This window comes from Adiantum capillus-veneris, chromosome 18 (assembly GCF_014529385.1).
Source record: "Adiantum capillus-veneris isolate H3 chromosome 18, ASM1452938v2, whole genome shotgun sequence".
Lineage (NCBI taxonomy): Eukaryota > Viridiplantae > Streptophyta > Polypodiopsida > Polypodiales > Pteridaceae > Adiantum > Adiantum capillus-veneris.
In genome coordinates this window covers 40,030,085-40,051,413 of record NC_140948.1, presented here as the reverse complement: position 1 = coordinate 40,051,413, position 21,329 = coordinate 40,030,085, and positions in this window count along the sequence as shown.

Sequence of the window (21,329 nt, the reverse complement as noted above, 5' to 3'; positions counted from 1 at the left end):
AAGGATTTTACAAAATGAGTGGATCTACTATGGTTTTGGAGGTTTTTTTCAAAACCCTGAAAGGACACTTTTATGTCCTGTTAGGTTACCAACCTAGTGATAAGATTCCCCTTTTCAATGAAAATGCACACTTTGCAGGGTTGAGTGACATCCTGGCCTCCCTAGATTTTTAAAAACATAATCTCAAATAAAATAAATGTTCATTTTTATTCCTTGAGACACTAAAATCATCCAGAAACACTTTAATGAATGTTGTCAGGTAAGGATCAAAAACTTCCATGACCCATTTTTGAAAAGTTGGTTGGTGAATTATTCAGTCCAAAGTTCATTATTGTGGAAGCATATACACCCCATTCGGTAATAAATGCAGTTTTGTCTCTATCCTCCAAAGCTATACTAACCTGCTTATACCCACTAAAACGATCCAAAAAGTTATACATTTCCTTTCCTGCAACTACATCTAGCATTGTATCACAGTAAGGCAATGGAAATGGATCAGTAATTATAGGAGCATTCAATTTTCTATAATCCACACTGACTCTGATTTTTCCATTTTTCTTTTGGACCACCAGAATGGGTGACAACCAAGTTAATTTATCCATTAGATAGATGACACCTACTTCCAACAGTTTAACTATTTCCTCCTTCACCTTTTTGGCATAGTTAGGATTCATCTTATACCTCTACTGCTTGACTGGTACTGCATCAGTTTTAAATTAATTCTATGTTGACATACAGTTGGATCTGCTTCCTTCATATCAGTATAAGACCGGGCAAAAACATCTTTAAACTCCTGCAGTAAGGTTTTCAATTATTTCTTAAAATTTAGGTCTAATTCAGTGGACATTGTGACAAATTTGGGTCTTTTTCCTCTCCCAAATTCATATCCTCTAAATCATCTCCTCTGATCCTTGAACTCTTTGACATTTGCTCCTCAAACATTCTCTCTGCATTCTTTATTGCTTCTACTATTTCCTTCTCCGCTTGTAACTTTTTTGTAATGAATGTGTTACCTAAATCATTTTTGTTATCTGTCTGTTTTAATTCAAGTGACTGTACCTGATTATGAATTGCATCTACAATCTTTTTCACATCTACTTCAAAAATAGGAATGACTGTTTTATTCATTTGAAGGAATTCTTCTTCTTCATCTTCCTCCATAGCTTCTCCCATGTTGATGCCCTCTGCATACAAAGGTCTAAAACCTAGTGGAATGGTTTTCCTAGGAATCATTTTCATCCTGAACTTCTTCTTGCCCTTTTTAATAACCACGGTATATGTACCCCACAATTGTTTTACTTTAGACACCCTTAACCATGGTCTTCCTAGGATCATAGGATAGGAGCAGGTTGTTTATTTTAATCTTAGAATCACAAAATTCACAATAAAGATTAGTCCTGCAACACTTATGGTCTGGTTCCTGAGAATCCCTAAAGGTTTCACTCTTCTCTGGTCAGCCATCTTCACTTGAATAGGTGCAGGTTCCCATTTGGTTAGATTCAGTTCCTTATAAGTTGATTCAGGAAGGATGTTTACCCCTAATCCTCCATCCACCAACACATCTGACAAATATAATTTTCCATTTGAATTATTGATTACTGGAACCTTATAGTACACATCCACTGGTGCTACATCCCCACAATCAATTTGTGCCCCATGAATGGGACTCATTTCGTCTTTTTGTTTCAAATCCTATTCTCTAACCTGATTTGTCAGTTTCCTGAGGAATCCCTTACAAAAGTCAGGAACTAATTTCAATAATTGTCCTAACTTGATTGAAATATGGGCATCCATCAATGCTTCAAAAAGATCATTTGATAGTCCCTTAGTAGGCGGATGTACTGAATTAGCTGATTTTAGGTGATGTTGTAACTCTTCAGAATTCGATTGTTGATTACCCAAATTCTCCCAAATTTTTGGTGCTGAACCAGTTGGCCAAAAATCTACTAAATCTTCAGTTCTCTAATTGGATTGGATCTCTCTGAGAACTCCTCTTCGGATTTTATCTTGAGTTGTCCAATTAATAGGATCCTCAGGGTCTTTCCCCTTTTCCTTTTCTTGTGGCAACAACTTCCCTTTAGACCTAGTAATAACCAAACTCTGTGCTGCCAATGGTGTCTCCAGCACTTCTTCAATTGTAATACATTGAGAACAATCTCATTGATAAGAAACTCTGCTATGTTAGACCTACTCCTCTACTCTCTATAATTAACCACTTTGAGCCGTGGGTGTAGATACTTAAGAGCCAATTTTCAGAGGCTAAGAGGAGTGGCAACTAAGGTTTTGAATTGCCAAAGCATACACTAAGTACATACATAAAATTTTGTTAACATGGCCGACAATAATCAAGAGAGTAGAATGAACATTGATAGCTTTGATTTTGCACATGAAGGTGCTAATGATGATGCTCCCATGTTTGTGAATTATCTTGTGACTAGGTTGCAACAAGCTATGGGCAACCCTACTTTGCAAGCCAAAGTTACTCAACAACTTCGTGCCTATGGAATTTCCCTTCCTCTCCAAGAGGAGAGAGAGCTTAGGAGGCCTCTTGAAGAGATCCCCAAAAGAAGACTCTCTCCCATTCGAGAGGAGGAATCCAAAGAGAAAGAAAGCAATGAAAGTCTAAGTTCTTCTGAAGATGTGGCTCCACGAAGAAGGCGGTCTAGAAGATCGCCTACTCCTCCCAAGAGGAAAAGAGCAACCCATAGTCCTTCTCCTCATCACTCTGAAAGGCAAGAGAGGAAACAAAGGAAGAAAAGGGCTAGGAAGAGGTCACCCTCTTCTCCTTCTTCTTCACCTTCCTCCTCTTCCGATGAAAGTTATGGATATTCTCCTAGAGAATACAAGAGGGGAGGACATCGCAAATCATTTCCTGCATGGCGAAGGTCACAAAAGATAAAGAAGTTCAAGGAGGGAGGAAAGAGTATCTCTTTTCTCACCTACGATGGCCCCTTTGGTGCTACCGACAAAGTGTTGGCCTTCATCCAGCAATTTGATGCGGCCTTTGGGGACGAGGGCTTCACAGAGTCCTCCAAGCTACGCCATGTAGCTATGCACTTCTAAAAATCAGCTCGTCAATGGTGGGCTAACCTTCGTGGAAATGGAGAAGCCCCAAAGACATGGAAAACTCTAAGAGTTTCCATCATGAAGCAATTTCTGCCAAGCGATACTAAAGATAAAGTTCTTACCGAATGGCGCGGCTTGAAGCTTCTCTCTCATGAGTCTATCAACAAGTATGTAGACAAGTTTTGGGACTTACATCTCAAAGCTATTGTCTTTCAAAAGATAGACTTTGCCGAGCAAAGACATCAATTCTGTGCGGGATTACCTGAAGAGATGGCCGAATATATCAACTCTCAACGGCCCGGTACTATTACCGAAGTAATCCACCACACCATGGTTGCTTCACGCATCAATTTCCATCAAGGGGCTAGACGTAATGTCAAGCCCATGGAAAACAAGGATAAAAATGATGCAAAGGGGAAATCCAATGCTCAAAATAACTCCCAAGGCACTTCCAACAACAACAACAACAACAACAACAATCGGTCCAAGGAGAAGGGAGTTTACAAAGGTAAAAACAAACTCTCTCTTGAAGAGCTTGAAGCTTTTCGCAAGGACCATAAGTGTTTCAAGTGTGGAGAGCAATGACATGGCTACCTGTCTTGCCCCAAGAAGAATACTCGCAATGAGACTCCTAGAGCTTCCACCATCGAAGCTCCAAAAGAGGATGCTCATTGCAAAGGATTATCACTCTCCTATGCTTGGGGAAAGGTAAGAGAGCATGATGCCTTCATCTTGTTTGACCCAAGCTCTACTTTAAACTTCATATCAATAGAGTTGGCCACCAAGTTGGGCATTCAAGCTTTTGAGATGGGAGATATAGTAGTCGCTGATGCAGCTTTCAAGGGACAACAAGCCTCCGTTACTCCCTTGATTGGGAAGTTGAGGCTTCATGTCCAAAGCTATGTCGACAAAGAAGACTTCTTCATCTCTCCTCTCCAACATCAGGATGTTATCCTAGGGGCACCATGGTTTGATTGCATGGCTGCCCACATGAAGTTCCCTGAAAGGAGAATTTACTTCACTTACAGAGGAAAGAACATGTATATAGATGCTAGTGAGCGTGGTCGCACTATTCCACTTGTAAATCCTCTTTCTTTTGATAAGTCAATGAAGAGCTCAGTTTCTGCGTACATGATTTTTGTCAAAGAGTCTCCAAAAGATACTAATGTTTCATCAAATGTAAATGATAGGAATCAAGAAGAGTTAGACTTGTCTAATTTTCTAAAAGGATTCCAAGATGTGTTCATCGATGATATCCCTATGGACTTACCTCCAAAACGAGGGGATGATGACCATCGTATTGAACTCCTTCCTGGAAGCTCACCACCTAACAAGACTCCTTATCGAGTCTCACAAGCTCAACAAGAGGAGATCATGAGGCAAGTACAAGAGCTGGTAGACAAAGGGATGGTGAGGCCTAGTTCCTCTCCCTTTTGTTCTCCAGTCCTTTTAGTGCAAAAGAAAGATGGTACATACCGTATGTGTGTGGACTATCGAGCACTAAACCATATCACTATCAAAAACAGATTTCCCGTACCTCGGGTAGAAGATCTGTTTGATAAGCTACAAGGCTCTACCTACTTCAGTAGGATTGACCTTAAGAGTGGCTATCATCAAATAAGGATAGTGGATGAAGATATCTTAAAGACCGCATTTCGCACAACGTTTGGTCTTTATGAATATCTAGTCATGCCTTTTGGCTTGACTAATGCACCAGCTACGTTCAATCGTTTGATGGAGAAAATTTTTAGACCATATCGAAAATTCATTGGAGTGTTCTTTGATGATATCATCATCTACTCCAAGTCTTTGGAGGAACATAAGCAGCATCTCCAAGTGATTTTTCAAGCATTGAGGGAGAACAAGCTTTATCTCAACCAAAAGAAAAGCGAATTCTTCCTTCAAGAGATTCAATATTTAGGTCATATTATCTCTAAAGATGGTATCCAAATGGATCCATCAAAGTTAGAGGTAATAAAAGCATGGCCTAACCCAAGAAATCTACATGAGCTAAGAAGCTTTATTGGTATGTGTGCATACTATAGACGCTTCATAGCAAAATTCTCTCAAGTAGTAGGACCACTTCACGACTTAACAAAGAAGAATGTTAAGTTTGTATGGACTGCTAAGGAGCAAAATGCTTTTGAAAAAATCAAAGACAAGCTTACTTCCCAACCAGTCCTCGTGCTTCCGGATCTCTCAAAGCCATTTGAGGTCCAATGTGATGCTTGTGGTGATTGCTTTGGAGCGGTTTTGCTTCAAGAAGGGCATGCCATAGCATATGAGAGCCGAAGGCTCAATGGTGATGAACGAGTCTTGGACATTTATGAGAAAGAGCTTTTAGATGTTCTACATGCCTTGGACACATGGAAGAACTACCTATTGGGGACTCCATTTATCCTACGAACCGACCACCAAAGTCTCAAGTATTTCATGACGCAAACCAAGATTTCCGACAAACAAATGAGGTGGGCAAATTTTCTTTCGCAATTTAATTTCCATATTGCTCACATAGCTGGTAAGCACAATCAAGTTGCCGATGCACTTTCACGACGACCAAAAGTTAATGCGGTGTCTATAGCTACTCACAATGATCTATTCTCTATGATAGATGAGTATGCTACTGACCCTGACTTTAGAGACATAATGTCAGCCCTTGCTTTGGGGAAGAAAGAGGAACCATTCACCTTGCACGATGGTTATCTTCTCCACGGCAATAGGCTATGTGTTACCCATTCCCTTCGTGAGAAGGTTATGTATGAATCCCATGCTCCTCCATATGCGGGGCATAGAGGTATTCAACCTACTCTCCGAGGAGTAGAGACGTACTTCTATTGGCCTACCATGAAAGTGGACATACAAGAGTATGTATCAAAATGTGTAGTATGCCAAAAGACCAAGTATGATAGAGGGAAGCAACCTGGATTACTCCAGCCATTGCCTATTCCAAATTCACCATGGGAGAGTATATCCATGGATTTCATCTTTGGATTACCCAAGTCTATCCATGGGAATACAGGAATATGGACAATAGTTGACAGGTTTAGCAAGCAAGCACATTTTATTCCTGTCAAAAAGACTATTAAGGCACACCAAATGGCAACTCTCTTCATATCTCAGATTTTCAAGCACCATGGATTACCCACATCCATCGTGTCAGATAGAGATCCTAGAATGACCAGTAATTTCTGGAAAGGTCTCTTTGAAAATCTAGGAACAAGATTGAATTTCTCTTCGGCCTATCACCCACAAACGGATGTCCAAAGTGAGATAGCCAATCTTACGATACTTGATCTACTCAAGACTTATGTTACCGAAATAGATCAACGCTCACAATGGGAAAAGTACTTACCTCTTGTAGAGTATGCCTACAATAATACTGTACATACTTCTGCGAGAAAAGCACCTTTTGAGATCATTGAGGGAAGACCTAAAAGTCCCTTGCTACTCAAAGTACATGGGAAGATCTTCGCCGCCGATGAGTATAGCCGTGACCTACAAGAATCTTTTAAAAGATTAGGGAGGCTATATCCATCTCTCAACAAAGGCAAAAAGCTGCTTCTGATAAGCACAGAAGAGACTTAATATTCAAAGAAAATGATTGGGTCTTACTCAAGTTTCCTAAGGCTCGATTAAGGCAAACGACGGGAAAAAATCCTACGGGCCATCAAAAGTATTATGCTAAACTAGTGAGGCGGTCCGGGGAGGGCAACAAGAAGAGCAACCTCTAGACACCCTTCAAGGCTCCCGTGCTGCTCAATGGGGCTGGGGCACAACACAACACAAACCAAAACAACAAACCCCCAGCCAAATCCCAACTACACAAGGGGCACCACCTAGTTTAAGAGCGAACTAGGACGCAAAAGAGGAGAATTGTTAGAGCAACCCACAAACAAGCAAGGAATTTAGACTAACCCTAACACCAATGGAACACTCTCACACACTAAAACACAAGAGAGAGAGAGAGAGAGAGAGAGAGAGAGAGAGAGAGAGAGAGAGAGAGAGAGAGAGAGATGGTGCTCAGGCTGCTTTGAAGTGTATTGTTAATGATCAAGCCAACATAAATATATATATGTAAGAAAGAGAGAGAAGGGGGAAGGGGGTGCTTGTTGCATTAATACCTTCTTACAAATCTCTCATGACAAATCAAAGTGAGATTAGTATTTTTTCAACATAGCTTGCGTAAATTTCACCACAACACATCACAAGAAAAGCCACCCCAATCACTGTCATAAGGCCAGGGGAGTCCTCTCCACCCTGTCGCCCTCTTACAGTATGTGGGATTTATGGCTAGATTGATGACAACACCAGAGACAAGCTATCAAGAACTTAACAAAAAACACCAAGACACTTACGCATCATTGTTGTCCATTACTTCACGTTGGAAGGGAGACAAAGTATCGAAGCTTAGTCCAAATCCACCCTCCTTGATTCAGCAAATGTTGGGCTTACACTAGTAGGAGAAATGATAGATTTCCTACTCTCAATTGAATGATCACTCTCTCTCTTACAATGGCATAGAGTTCCCTTGCTAATCCCCTATTACAACACATGCATATGCATAAGACAATGAGCTTCCACTCAAGAGCTCCTTCTAGAGAGGTTGAGCTTGGCTTCTCAAGCTATAGCATAGGGCTCTTGCTTATGGCTCCCCCCTGTTTGTGCTAGCTACACCCTCCTTTTATAGCAATTTTGAAGGCTAGGGTTACTCCTCTAACCATGGTTGGGTTAGATGTTCAGCTATTTATCTAATTTCTTTTGCTTGGAATTATCAAGAAGTTGGTGGGGAAAGAGAGAGGAGAGAAATGGAGGTGATAGGACTTTTCATAGTGGGTTAGTGTTAGTAGAGTTAGTATTAATTTACAAATGGAATTGGATATTTACAATGGGAGTATCCATGTAGGATACAAATGAGGAGAAAAACTCTTAAGAGGTAAGAAAAGGTGGATTTCTTACAAGGTTGATGCTCCAAGTGTCTTGAGTAGGGCCAATTTTGACGCTTGTTGACGGTCCACTAGCTTTGACGGTACATTTTTTCTCCACTCTTGACCTTCCTTGAGAAATAAGGTAATTGAAGCTGAGTAATCAACCACCATGATGCTGTCTTTTAAGAGAAGAGGCTGAATTTTGTGGTTTTTTTGATAGATATGGGTAATTTGGAGGAGGAAAAATGAGACTAGGTGGTCAATTTTGGAATGGAATTGTGTGTGGGAGGTATGAGTTCACCATGGTTTCTCTTATTCTTCAAGGTTGAAGAGAAGGTGAGTAGGGTGCAGAGAGGAGTGGTGAGAGAGGTGGGAATGATGAGTGGAGAAGTGTGTGTGAAAGAGGAAAATGATAAAGTGGAAGAGAGAGTGTGGCTGCATAGCATGGGAAAACTGGGGTCCACTAGTTGACAGCTCGTAGCTCAAAAAAATATGAAAAAATTTGAGGCAAAAGTTCAGCCCACGAGCTACAACTTTTGTTCGTATCACCTTTTCAAATTCGGAGAGCAAGTGAACTTTAAAAATTCAGCAAAACCGACCGTTTTTTTCCACCTCACAAGGTCCTTGTGGGGTCCTTCTTTGGATGATTCTTTTGAATACCTCCAAGAGTGAGCCCTCCGTAGTGCATGTATGCATGCCACCTACCCTTGACCTTATTTGGTAGGTCTATAATTGAAGATATTGTTGAGATCATGATATAAGTGAATAGTACAACTAAGAAAATCAAATATTGAGGGGTCTAAAAAATATGTACATGTCAAATATAAATAATATAAGTGGAAAAAATATAAAGGGGTCAAAAGAAATCTCTCTCATTATGAGGCTACCATAAAAAGATAAATATTTTTGGTGTTCTAATTTTTTAGAAAAAAAACAAAATAGATGTAGGAAGGGAAAAATCACAATAGTGAAAAAAATAAAACTAGTTTTTTTGGATTTTTGTTGGGGTGGAGTTACACCAAATATAAGAGAAGCTTACATGAAAATATTTCTATATGGAATAAAGAGTATGAAAAATGGTAAGAAAAATTGTGGTAATGGTGAGGCAATGTATAGAGCATAAATAACACACACCTAGGTAGAAATATTTAAATAAATACCAAAATAATTATGAAAAAATCTTTTATATAGGCCCTATATACAAAGAAATATTTACATACGTATGGGCCATAATATACTTATATTTTTTATATTTTTTTATTTTTTTGGCTCAACTAGCCTAATGACTAGCTAATTGAGGGTTTTTTATTTCAGTAAGGAGATATGGGAAAAGTACCCTAACTCACACGCACCTATATACAGTGAAATGGTAGGGATAGCCACAGTGTTTGGGTGATTTTGGTAGGGTGAGGTAACTCACTGTGGCAATTACAAAGAGCCGAAAAACGGCTATCACTAGCAAAAGGATACTATGGTCCTTTCCAAATCTTAAAGCCTATCAATGAGATGGCTTATCAACTCAAGTTGCCCAACCATTGGCTTATACACAATTCCTTTCATGTAAGCTTACTTAAGCCTTACAAAGGAGAGCCACCAATTGAACCAATTATTGAAGACCCTCCCGAAGTCGAAGACCAAGAAGAGGTGCTACAACCCGAAGCTGTCCTTCGGCATGAAGACAAGGTACTACGACATGGTAAGATAATCCGACGGTATCTTATTAAGTTCAAAAATTATCCTTTTGAAGATGCTAAATGGATGCAAGGAGTACAACTTAAGGATAGTATGAACCTTGTCAATGCTTACAATGATACATTAGAGTAAGAAAATGTACAAATTTCTTTTAAATGACTCATGTTTTTGTCTTATATGACTAGTCATCTTTTTAATTGTGCACAAATTTAACTAGTATGTATGCTTAGAATCATGTTTGTGATGATGACGTCTCTCAAACACCAAGTAGAATTTGTCACTCTACTTTGGGAGAATGAAATGGACTAAAGAGCAGACATGCTTGCGGCAGCTATGTCTCCCAAGCACCAAATGGATTAGTCATCCATCTTGGAAAGATGTCGTAGGGTAAAAAGGGATCCTTTACCCGCTAAGTACGATTGACTAATGACTAAGACTTTATCTCTTCTACCTCATAGTCGAGGACGACTATGATTTCAAGAGAGAGGTAATGTCATAAAATCTAATATCTAACCAACCCAAATGATTTTCTCATATTAAATTGATCACTTAATGTGGGAGAATAAATGGGAACAAGTGTTAAGATATAGATATGTGCTTATAGATCTATCTCAACACGGGGCCAATGGTAAAGGGGCCCAAAAGGGAGATGGTCTATCAAAGAGCAAGGCTAACCAATGGAGCATAAGACCTTAGGGTTAGCTTCATTAAAGACCTCCAATAAATGTGTGTAAAAGTCCTTTGACCTTAGGTAAGCTAGGGCTAAGCTTGAGGTGAGAACCCGGCCCAAGCTCGAGATGCTTCTCTTGCTTGAGGTTCTTGTCGTGCTTGAGGTGTTTGTCATGATTGAGGTGCTTGATTAAGATGCTTGAGGTGCTTGAATGGCTCCTTGCTTGAGGTGCTTGACTAGCTGCATGATTAAGGTACTTGAGGTGCCTTGAGAAGCTTGCCTGAGATGCTTGTGGGAACACCCCCTAGTTCAAGTGCTTTGTCATGCTTGGTGAGTAAGGTGCTTGATCACCTAAAGTCAAAAGCATTCCTACAAGAGGGGGGGCGAGCCCTTTTCCTAGGGGCTAGAGAGAGAACACCCACTCACACACACACAAGGGAAGCCCCAACTTGAAGAGGCAGCAAGGACACATGTCAGGTCCCTACCCATGTTACCTTCATGAGTTGCTTGAAGCCTATTGGCTAGGCTTCAAAGGGGTCCAATGATAAATTACTTGAATTATCTAATTGATTTTGCATTTATCAAGTCCTCTCTCTCAAAGGGGAAAGGGGGACACTTGTCCCAAGGCTACCCATGTTGCTTGTAATGGCTCTTGCTTGTGATTGGCTAGGCCTGGGAGGGTCCAATGAGCTTCAAGCATGAGCTACAAGGGGGGGTCGACCCAAGCTAGCTAGGGGCTTGCTTGAGGGGTATACTCACCCACACACACTCACAAGCACTCTCATTGTGTGCTATGCAAAGTGCAAGAGCTCCCTCTCCAAGCAAGTAGAGGTTGAGAGCCTACACCAACACTCTTGGCTATGGAGTGCAAATCCAACCAAGAGCCATGCTTCAATGCTTAAGCTTGCCATCTCCTTCTTCTTCATTACTATGCTATTATGTATTCTAGCAACAAGAGTATGATAAGTGAGGAACTAATTCTTTCTCCTACGAAATGTTTCTTCTTCCTCTTCCCTACCCTCATTCCCTGCTAGCTCTCTCCACCTTCGAAAGTGTTTGAGGTCTTGGGACTGAGGCTTGGGATAGTTAAAGCTTTCTTCAAGTTCATGTTATGCTATGATTGTGATGCATGAAGATTTCCATCTTCATTGCATCACCTAGGTCACAAGGAACACAAAGAATGTATTGTAACAAGTCTCTCTTAATGGGAGAAATCATAATACAAATGCCTATTGGAGGGGGGACCGACTCCACATAAATCCGGTCCTCAACTGTTGTCATGTTCTCTAAATTCTCTCTCTTGCAAAAGTATTGTTCATGCCAAGTTAACTAATTGCTATGATTATGTTGCTATCTTCGATTATGTCTACCCGCTATGCTCACAAAGTTATTTCTCGAAAGTATTCTCATTAATTTCCGCTATTCTCAAGTTGAATAGGCTACTTCCATTACATACCCAAAGTAAGGACATGGCAAGAGCACGAAGCATTGACAAATAAGAGGCCAACTTGCTTAACTACCCCCGACTACTAGCTCCAGAGAGAGGACAAGCAACAGAGGATTACATGGTGAAAACCCTAACGGGCGCCATGTCTTTCTTCAAAAGTCTAGTGAATTTCTCCTGTGCTATGTTATATAAGATCTGCAGAATGTTGCTGACATGCATTCACGTTTTTAATGAGCCTGAGGAAACAGAAGCCCCATGGATATCATTTTCGGAAGGTAACAAAGACTTATGCTACGATCTGAGTAGTCAGCCTTCAAAAGAAGTTTTTTACGGCTTCTATGCCAGATGTATGTTCTTGCCATCGAATAATATGTTGTCCTTTGAAGAAGCTTTCTACACTAGATTCTTCACCTAGCAAACGAAGATATTTGCACCGGTGAGATTAGCAACCTTACATTTAGGTTTGTGGGCTACTCAGCGGTGGAGCTGAAGAATAAAGTGACAATGCAATTTCTGCAAGTGCCCGACAAAGAAAGAAGAATCAGATACCAAAAGGCATTGGATACGCTTAAAGACTACCTCGCCATCCGTCAACCTAAAGACTATTTCAGCCCATAAAGCAGTGTCAAGGGACGACACAGGCAAGGAGGGGGGGAATGTTAGCAGCAAGCTAACACATACACCATTTTTTGGAGTTCTCTTTGTAAAAAAATTATTATTTTGATAAATATTGTAACTTCTATTTTCTTGGATAAAATCTAAAATTAATGAGCCCGGGCTACAAGCTTCCAGATTGTATCAGCTAGTCATTTCCCAGCTTTGGTACAACTCCATATTATTAGTTTTGACCACCCAAAAACCTTGGCTAAGGTATAAAAGCCAATTTCTGTAAGCTTTTTATAAGTTTTTGGATAAGAAATACACAGCGAGAGCTAACGACGCTCACTTCTCTCCTTCTTGCGCTTCCTACTCCCTCTCTGGTTGTCCCATTGCGATTGCATTTGTTGCATTGCAACCACAGGTAAGAGCTCTATGCATTGATGTAAGCCATTCACAGTATTTCGTAGCTTTTGGCGTCCCCGACCCGTGGCCTAATTTCATCATAACTAGAAATTTACACTTTCAAATAAAAAACTAAGCATAGGTGGGGTATTGGGGCATCATTGCTAAGCATTTAGATAAATTTTGGGTCAAAAATGACTAGGTCAAAAATCCACCGCTATTAATAATTGTGAGTTTTGAACTTGACCTAAAGTGGAGTTTGAGACCATAAGCATGTGTGCTTAAGGTCCTATAAACTTGATCTAGAAGTTTTGTTACGTTTGAATGTCATTTGATGTTGTAACAAATGTGATTTGTTTGCAGAGGAGCAATTGGCTTTTGGTGATTTCAGTCACTTGAGTGTAGCCTGAGTTAGATGCGGAGTTGTTAGTTGTTTTCCGAGAGATTGACAACCTCTTGTAGCATCTATGCACTAGTCGAGTCAGCTTCATCCCATGGTTTGACAAATCAATCGTGGTTCTTGCTAATACTGCAATAAGATAGGATGATGAGGTTAGACATGCGTCCCATAGCCGAGGTTGTGGTAATTTTAAAACTGAAGTCTTAAATGATGTACTTGTGGGAAATATGAGCACTTTGCAGCACATTGTCCATAAGCACCTAGTATTATGGCTACTGAGGTAAAGCCCCATAACCACTTCCAGTACACGGGCAGTCACTTGCAGTAAAGGGGTGATTATTGAAGAAATTCTAGACGAGCCTGTGAAACCACTGAGTCCTGAAACCAACAAATGGACTCAACAGAGAGAAGTATCAAAGGCTAAGAGAAAGGAAAATTTAGTCAATGAATGGCAAGACAGCGAGAACTGGCAGCTAAGATCACAGAGGATCTATCTAAGAAGCTACTAAAGCAGCCAGAGAGTTTTGACACTCGAGTTATTCAAAAGATACCAACCCATTCTTCTGAGAAAAGGTAGCTAGATCAGCTAGGATTTGGAATCTCTAAGACCATGCTTGGTCCAGTGCAAGGGGACTGCTGGATGATTTAGGATGTGGCAAATCTAAGGAAAAACTGAACTCGAAAAAGCAGACACCAGAACAAAGGATTGACACTGTGAAGATAGTCTTGATTTCTCAAGTTCTGATAATAATTTTGACTAGGAAAGAGAACAAATCCATTTCAAAATCTCTGAATGAATTTAGAAATTGACAGTTGAATTAGAAGATATCAAGAAGACTTCCCCTAAAGTAGCGAAATCTATCAAACAGCGGAGAAAGACTGAAGCCGATGCCAGAGCAGTTGAATTGGTAGCTGTCAAAGATGATGAAGTGTTTGTAATAGAGGTGGACTACAAGGTCACAAAACAATGGGAGCCACTATCCGGTGTTATACATGATGGAAAGACAGGCATGAATATCCTAGGGGCACATCTTCAGCAAAGGCTTGGTATCACAGATTTGAAACCAGGATCCTTTAAGGTTTGAATGACTGATCATAGAGTTGTTTAGGGAAATGATATGATCAAGAACATGCAGATTAGGGTGGGTAAAAAAAAATTCAAAACCAGCTTTCTAGTATTGTATGTTCAAGGAGCATGTGGTATACTACTAGGATGGCCATGGCTGCGGACGGTGTAGGCTATTCATAATTATGCCAATCATACCCTAACAATGCAGGGAACCAGTAGGAGAATCGAGTTCCAGACAAATAACACGAGAATCTGGAAAAAGGCACTTTCACTAGAAGAGATTTGTTATAGAGTATGAGGTTAAGAAGATTGAAAGGATGCTTGCAGCAATGAACATTTTTCCATTGGTTGAAAAAGACTTAAATGCAATATTATTTGACAAGGATCAAGGTGAGAAGCAGAGGAAGCAGTTTCTAGATCAGTTCACTGAATTGAATCTTGGAGAAAGGCCAGTTCAATTGACTAGAAAACCAAAGAAACCAGCTGAAGAAGAATGTTCAGATTCCAGTACACCATTGCACACTGAAGAGGCACACATTGAAGAGGTTACTAGATTTCATAATGAGAATCCAAAACTAGCAGGTCCGCCATCCTAGGATTATACTGAGGACTCAAACCAAAAGGAAGGGAGGTGAGCCAAATTGGTTGCTTCAATATGATTAAGAAATTGAAGAATGGAGTCTGGGTTCTGAAGAAAGTCCTTGATTGATCAAAGTAAATGAGCATTTGAACCCCGAAATGAAAGAAAAAGCCCAACTTATGTTTCATAAATACAAAGATGTATTTGCATAGGAACATACTGATTTAAAAGGTGTAGATCCAAAGGTTTGCCAACACAAAATACCTTTGAAGCTAGATGCCAGACTAGTACGTCTGTAGAGGTAAAGAATGAATCCAAACTATGCTAAGAAGGTCAAAGAGGAAATTGACAACCTTCTAAAAGATGGATTCATCACAAAAGTCATTTGTAGTGACTCGCTATTCCCAATAGTGGTCGTACCAAAGAAGAATGGAAAACGTAGAGTCTGTGTGGATTACTAGAAATTGAATGCTCAAACTATCAAAGATACTTTTCCATTACCCTTTACTAACATGCTTCTTGATGAGATTGCAAGCCATGATATGTATAGTTTCATAAATGGCTATGGTGGTTATAACTAGCTAAAGATTGCTCTTGAAGATAAGAGAAAAACCACTTTTATTACTAAATGGGGTGCATTCATGTATTTAGTCATTCCATTTGGTCTCTGCACTACTCCATCAACATTCCAGCGTTGCATGATGGAGATGTTCAGTGAATTCTTGCACCGATTTTTAGCTATATTTACTTCATTCTATTCTCAATTGAGGAGGAGTGTCTATTATTTTTAAAAATGGTTTTCCAATAATGTAAGGAGAAGAGGATCTGCTTGAATCCATTCAAGTCTATTTTTTTAGTCTAGAATGGATAATTACTGAGACATATAGCATCCAACAATGGCATAGAGATGGCCAATGATAAAATCCAGTGTGTCCAACAGGCCAAGGCACCCCCACACAACATCTGAATTTAACTTCATTCTTTGGATATAGAAATTTTAGTAGAAGATTTGTTCACATGTTTTCTTCCAAGGCATTACCTTTATATGAGCTTACCCCAAAAACCAGTAAGTTCATCTTGACTTCTGAATGTGAGGAAAGCTTTCAATGTCTTAAAAATGTCATTATCAGTAAGCCAGTATTCCGAGAACCACATTGGGATGTTTTATTCCATGTGCATGTTGATGATTTGAGAATCGCAATGGGGGAAATACTGGCTCAACTAGATGGGAGGATTGATTATCCAGTGTATTTTGTCAGTCAAAGATTCAGTCAAGCTAAACAAGGATATACTACCACGGAGAGAGAAGCCCTGGGAATGGTTTTCAATGCCACTAAGTTTTGGCATTACTTATGGGCAATTTATTTCATTTGTATGTGGATCATCATGCACTCTTATTTTTTATTAACAAATCTATTATCCAAGGAAGATTAATCAGATGGAGTCTGAATTCTGTATATTCCACAAGCCCAATAAATCTCATTGTGGTGCTGATTATATTTCCAAAAGTATTGAAGGCTACTCTGAAATATCCTTAAGGGATGATCCAGTAGATGCAGAGCTATTTCAGGTAACAGCCGAGGAGAACTCAAATCCTGAATGGTATGATGTATATCAGTTCCTTTCAAGAGGAGGATTCCCAGAAAATTGGACTCAAAACTAGAAGAAGGCTGTGATCATTAAGAGTCAGAAGCTCACACTAATAGGAGGGTTTCTCTATACATTGGGTATAGATGGTGTTCTTCAAAGGTGTGTGCCAATGGAAGGGCGAATGCAAGTTATCTCTAAAGCACACAATGGGGATTCTGGAGGACACTTCTCCACTCATATCACTTATAAGAAGATTTTGCAAGCTGGATTATGGTGGAAAAATTTGATAGCTAATGTCCCAATTTTTTGTAAAACTTGTGATATATGTCAGAGAATGGGCATCTGATATGACTCCTTACTCCGGTACAACCACTGGAAGTATTCATGAAATGGGGTATGGACTTCATGGGACCATTAAAGAAGGTCACTCCAAGGAAGAACCGTTACACCTTGATGGCTACCTATTATGTCACTAAATGGATAAAGGCCAAGGCTCTTCTAGATAATACTGCGAAGAATACTAGTGTTTTCCTATTTGAAAACATTATCTGCCGCTATGGATGACCCATCGAGATTTTGTCTAATCAAGGGACACATTTCATTAATGATACCATGGAAATTTTGATGGAGATGCTCTCAGTTAAGCACAAGAAATCAACTCTGTATTATCACAGGTTCAATGGTCAAGCCGAGAGCAGTAACAAAACCAAGATTGTTCAGAAGGAGCCACACCAGTGGGATCTCAAGCTCCAGACTGCTCTATGGGCCTACAGAATAGCTTATAAAGTCACCATTGGAATGACACCTTTTAGAATGGTATATGGTACTAAAGTTGTAGTGCCTATTAAATTTGTGATTCCCAGTCTCAGAATGGTGGTTGAATATGGATTAGATTTTATTTATAATCACAAACGTAGACTGAAGAATTGGTGTAGTTGGATGAGTTACGACAAAAATCCATACTGGAATAGGAGATTATTCAGCAACGCAAAAAGCACTCGCATGATAGAAGAATCAAGATTAGGGAGTTCTAGAAGGGGGACTTAGTTTTGCTTTATAAGTCCAAATTGGGCCCTAAGAAACCATATTTAAAGATAGCTTGGGTATTTTCCAATGGCACAGTGAGGTTGAAAGATTTATCTGGATTACTACTGCTAGATGTTTATAATAGGGCCAAGATCAAGTTATACTATTCTAATGAAAAAGAGACCTCCAGAGGAGATGATATTGGTATTCTGGGTGTTGATGACCAGAAATTTTCAGACCCAGCCATTCTAAATATTTTCCATGTAAACCCATGTAAACTAGTTCCAATGACAGAGCCAGTAGAGTTTTAGAATCCGTAACAGTTCCTATGGGGAAAAGGGCCAATGGGAATGAATGTGATAATCATGAAAGGGATTATGGAAAAAAATGGCCAATGCATGTGTGCCACGTTTCCAACAGTGCACACAACTCTAGGAACGGTAAGTAGTGGAGATTTTATGGCGTGTACACGTATAGGAATAAGACATGTGCGGGCTCTTCCTCACAAGTCTAGTGCACGATGACTACCAACTGTTACACACTCACCATCACCAAGCTTTGAGAATTATTCACTGCAACCAAAAACCTCCTTGTCAGAAGACTCTGTTGGTCCCTATCTGTCCCTACCCGACACACCTTGCTGCATCTTTGAATATACAAGTAAGTCTTCTTCCTCTACAAATTTTCCATCCTCGTAGTGTATGGGTATAAATAAAGTGTCGGAGAAGATGCAGGATACAATGGCTGAAAACGGAGCAGTCATCACTTTTGTTCAAGCCTCCCTACCACTTATCATACACAGCAAGATACACAGATATGTGTCTGTTAGCCTTAGATATTATTTCAATTTAGTGTTAATAGAACCTTAGCTTTTAACTTTCAGGTTTTGGTAAGTTAAGGGGCTTGTACCTCTTGATTCCACCAGGATGTTATTCTCGCAGTGTGTGATTACACAATGTAAGTTTGAATGAAGGAAATGACGAGAGGTTCTGGCCATAGAGTATTCAATTTTTGTCTATTCTTTATATTCAGTTTCTGTGTTGTTCCTGATTCTGTCTTCTATCCTGAAGAGGTGTTGAACCTATATTAATTCTGTATTGAAGTGTTGAAAAACTTTGTATGGTAAATGTATGGAATTACTCAACCCCTAATGCCTTAGCAACACTTGGCGATCCTGTTGATAGTGGTGCAAACTGTGATCAAGTCAAAATGGGCAATAGGGTCTAGTTGGGGCATATGGCGGTTGAACCTAAGGATTTACGAACCGTTTTCTCTAATTGGAAGTTAGTGGAAGAAGAACAGGAAGAGTAGAATCGGATATTCCTTGAGAGTTATTTTTCAAAGCTACCTGATGGTTTAAAACTTTGGATTGCTTCAAAGCTGTTTCAATATTATAAAGCACTATTACTCCCATTTGGATTATCAAATGGTCCAATTAGTCTAACTAATTGTTCTAGTAGTAGTCAACTCAAAATTTTTCTAAAAATTACAAGCAGGAGGAGATATGTATGAATAGTTTAGAGGATCCACCACCACCACCAATATCCTATGGCACCAGGTTTCAAAGAAGAAGGTGGGATTCATGGTTGGAATATCACTTTAAAGAATAGGTAGTCATCCAGGAGAAGAAATTCATAAAGTAGGAGCCATTACAGGTTTACCACCAATTCCTAAAAGGATAGGATCTGGAGAGATCAATAACACAAGTCGAGATCAACAACAAGAAGCAAGGAAAACTTCTTCACCTAGGCCAATAGTGTAGGGAAGAGACCCAACTCCTAAAAGGGTCATTCATTAGTTAGTTGGCATTCAGGCAGTCCATCAGTTTTTGAGGGCAAGGAGGCAATTGCAACTTCCTACACCACCACCTTTACCATTGGTGAACTTCAACCCTTTGGGGGGTCAAAAAATTCAACAAGTACCCATTATGGCACAACCACCACGCAACCCCAAAGTAGGGGGCAACAAAATTCAATGGGAAAGAATCCCAGGATGCTGACACTCATGTGGGATAGTTTGAGATAAGATGGTCTGCTAGTGGGTATGATGCATTTTACAATGATGTTATAAAAAAGGAGCATTTTGCAGAAACATTGCATGGAAATTCATGTCTTGGTTCATGCAATATGGTACTACTTCATTTCTTGATTATGATAATTTGAAAATCAGATTTCTGGCAAGGTTCAGGGTGAAGAAAACCCCTCAGGATGTTCTAAAGAAAATCAAAAAAATAAAGCAAAAGGATCTGTTGGTGGAAGACTATGCCCAACAATTTAGGAACTTGATAAACAGGTTGCAAGCCGATCAAAGACCCTCTTGGGAACAATTGGGTGACTATTTCTATACAGGTTTGAGGGAACCATTGAAGAGTGCAATTGTAGGTCATGCTCCTCTTACCCAACCTCAAGATTTTGGAAACATAGTGGATGCAGCCATGAGAGCTGAAAGAAGATATGGCACTAGTGAACAAACGAGGAGTAAGAAGAAGAAGTCTCAGCAGGACTCAGATTTAGAAGATCAGGATTCATACTTAGATTCATATGGTGATGAGGAAATAGATTCAGATTCTAATCACGACACGGATTTTGAGGATGAGGAAGAGGACACATGGAATGCAAAGAAGAAGAAGAAGAAGAAATCCAAGAAGAAAGGCTCAATGTCAAAGAAATACAAAAGCAAAGGCAAACCAAGAATGGTAAGTCTGAATCTAAGGAACCAAACAATATCAGTAAACAGATTTTGGATAAATTCAAGGATATGCAAATCACCATTTGTTAGGTTTGCCAAAGATCTAGACATGAGTATGATAATTGCTATTTTAACCCCAATTTTAGAGGAAGTAGACCAGCACACATTTTCACAAAAATGGAGTCAGGTGCTAATGTGGTTGCACCACAACCCTTCACGATTAGGTTTCATAATTCAAACCAGCCAAGGTCATTCCAACAAGGGAACTGAAAAAATCAACCAAGATTTCAGCAACAATCAACTAGTCCAATGCAACCATGTACTTATTGTGGTTTAGTGGGGCATAGGCAAGGACCTTCTTGTGAGCTTTGGTGTAAGCATAACTAGAATGAGAGAGGGATTCCAATTGTGAACTTCAACGCTCCAAATGCAGGGGCTAGTTTTTCTAGTGATGGAAGAATGAAACAACTAGCTCAGGTTAATGCAGTCTTTTTGGAAGAAATTGATTCTTCAGTAAAAAAAACAGGACAGTCAACAAGCAGAAACTGACTGCAACCAATCTATTGAAGAAACAATGGAAAAAATGACAAACCCACATACCCAATCTCTACATTCTTATCAATGAGATTGTTCTCAATGTATTACAATTGAAGAAGTGATGGCGACACCATTGGCAGCACAGAGTTTGGTTATTACTAGGTCTAAAGGGAAGTTGCTGCCACAAGAAAAGGAAAAGGGGAAAGACCCTGAGGATCCTATTAATTGGACAACTCAGGATAAAATCCGAAGAGGAGTTCTCAGAGAGATCCAATCCAATTAGAGAACTGAAGATTTAGTAGATTTTTGGCCAACTGGTTCAGCACCAAAAATTTGGGAGAATTTGGGTAATCAACAATCGAATTCTAAAGAGTTACAACATCACCTAAAATCAGCTAATTCAGTACATCCGCCTACTAAGGGACTATCAAATGATCTTTTTGAAGCATTGATGGATGCCCATATTTCAATCAAGTTGGGACAATTATTGAAATTAGTTCCTGACTTTTGTAAGGGATTCCTCAGGAAACTGACAAATCAGGTTAGAGAATAGGATTTGAAACAAAAAGACGAAATGAGTCCCATTCATGGGGCACAAATTGATTGTGGGGATGTAGCACCAGTGGATGTGTACTAT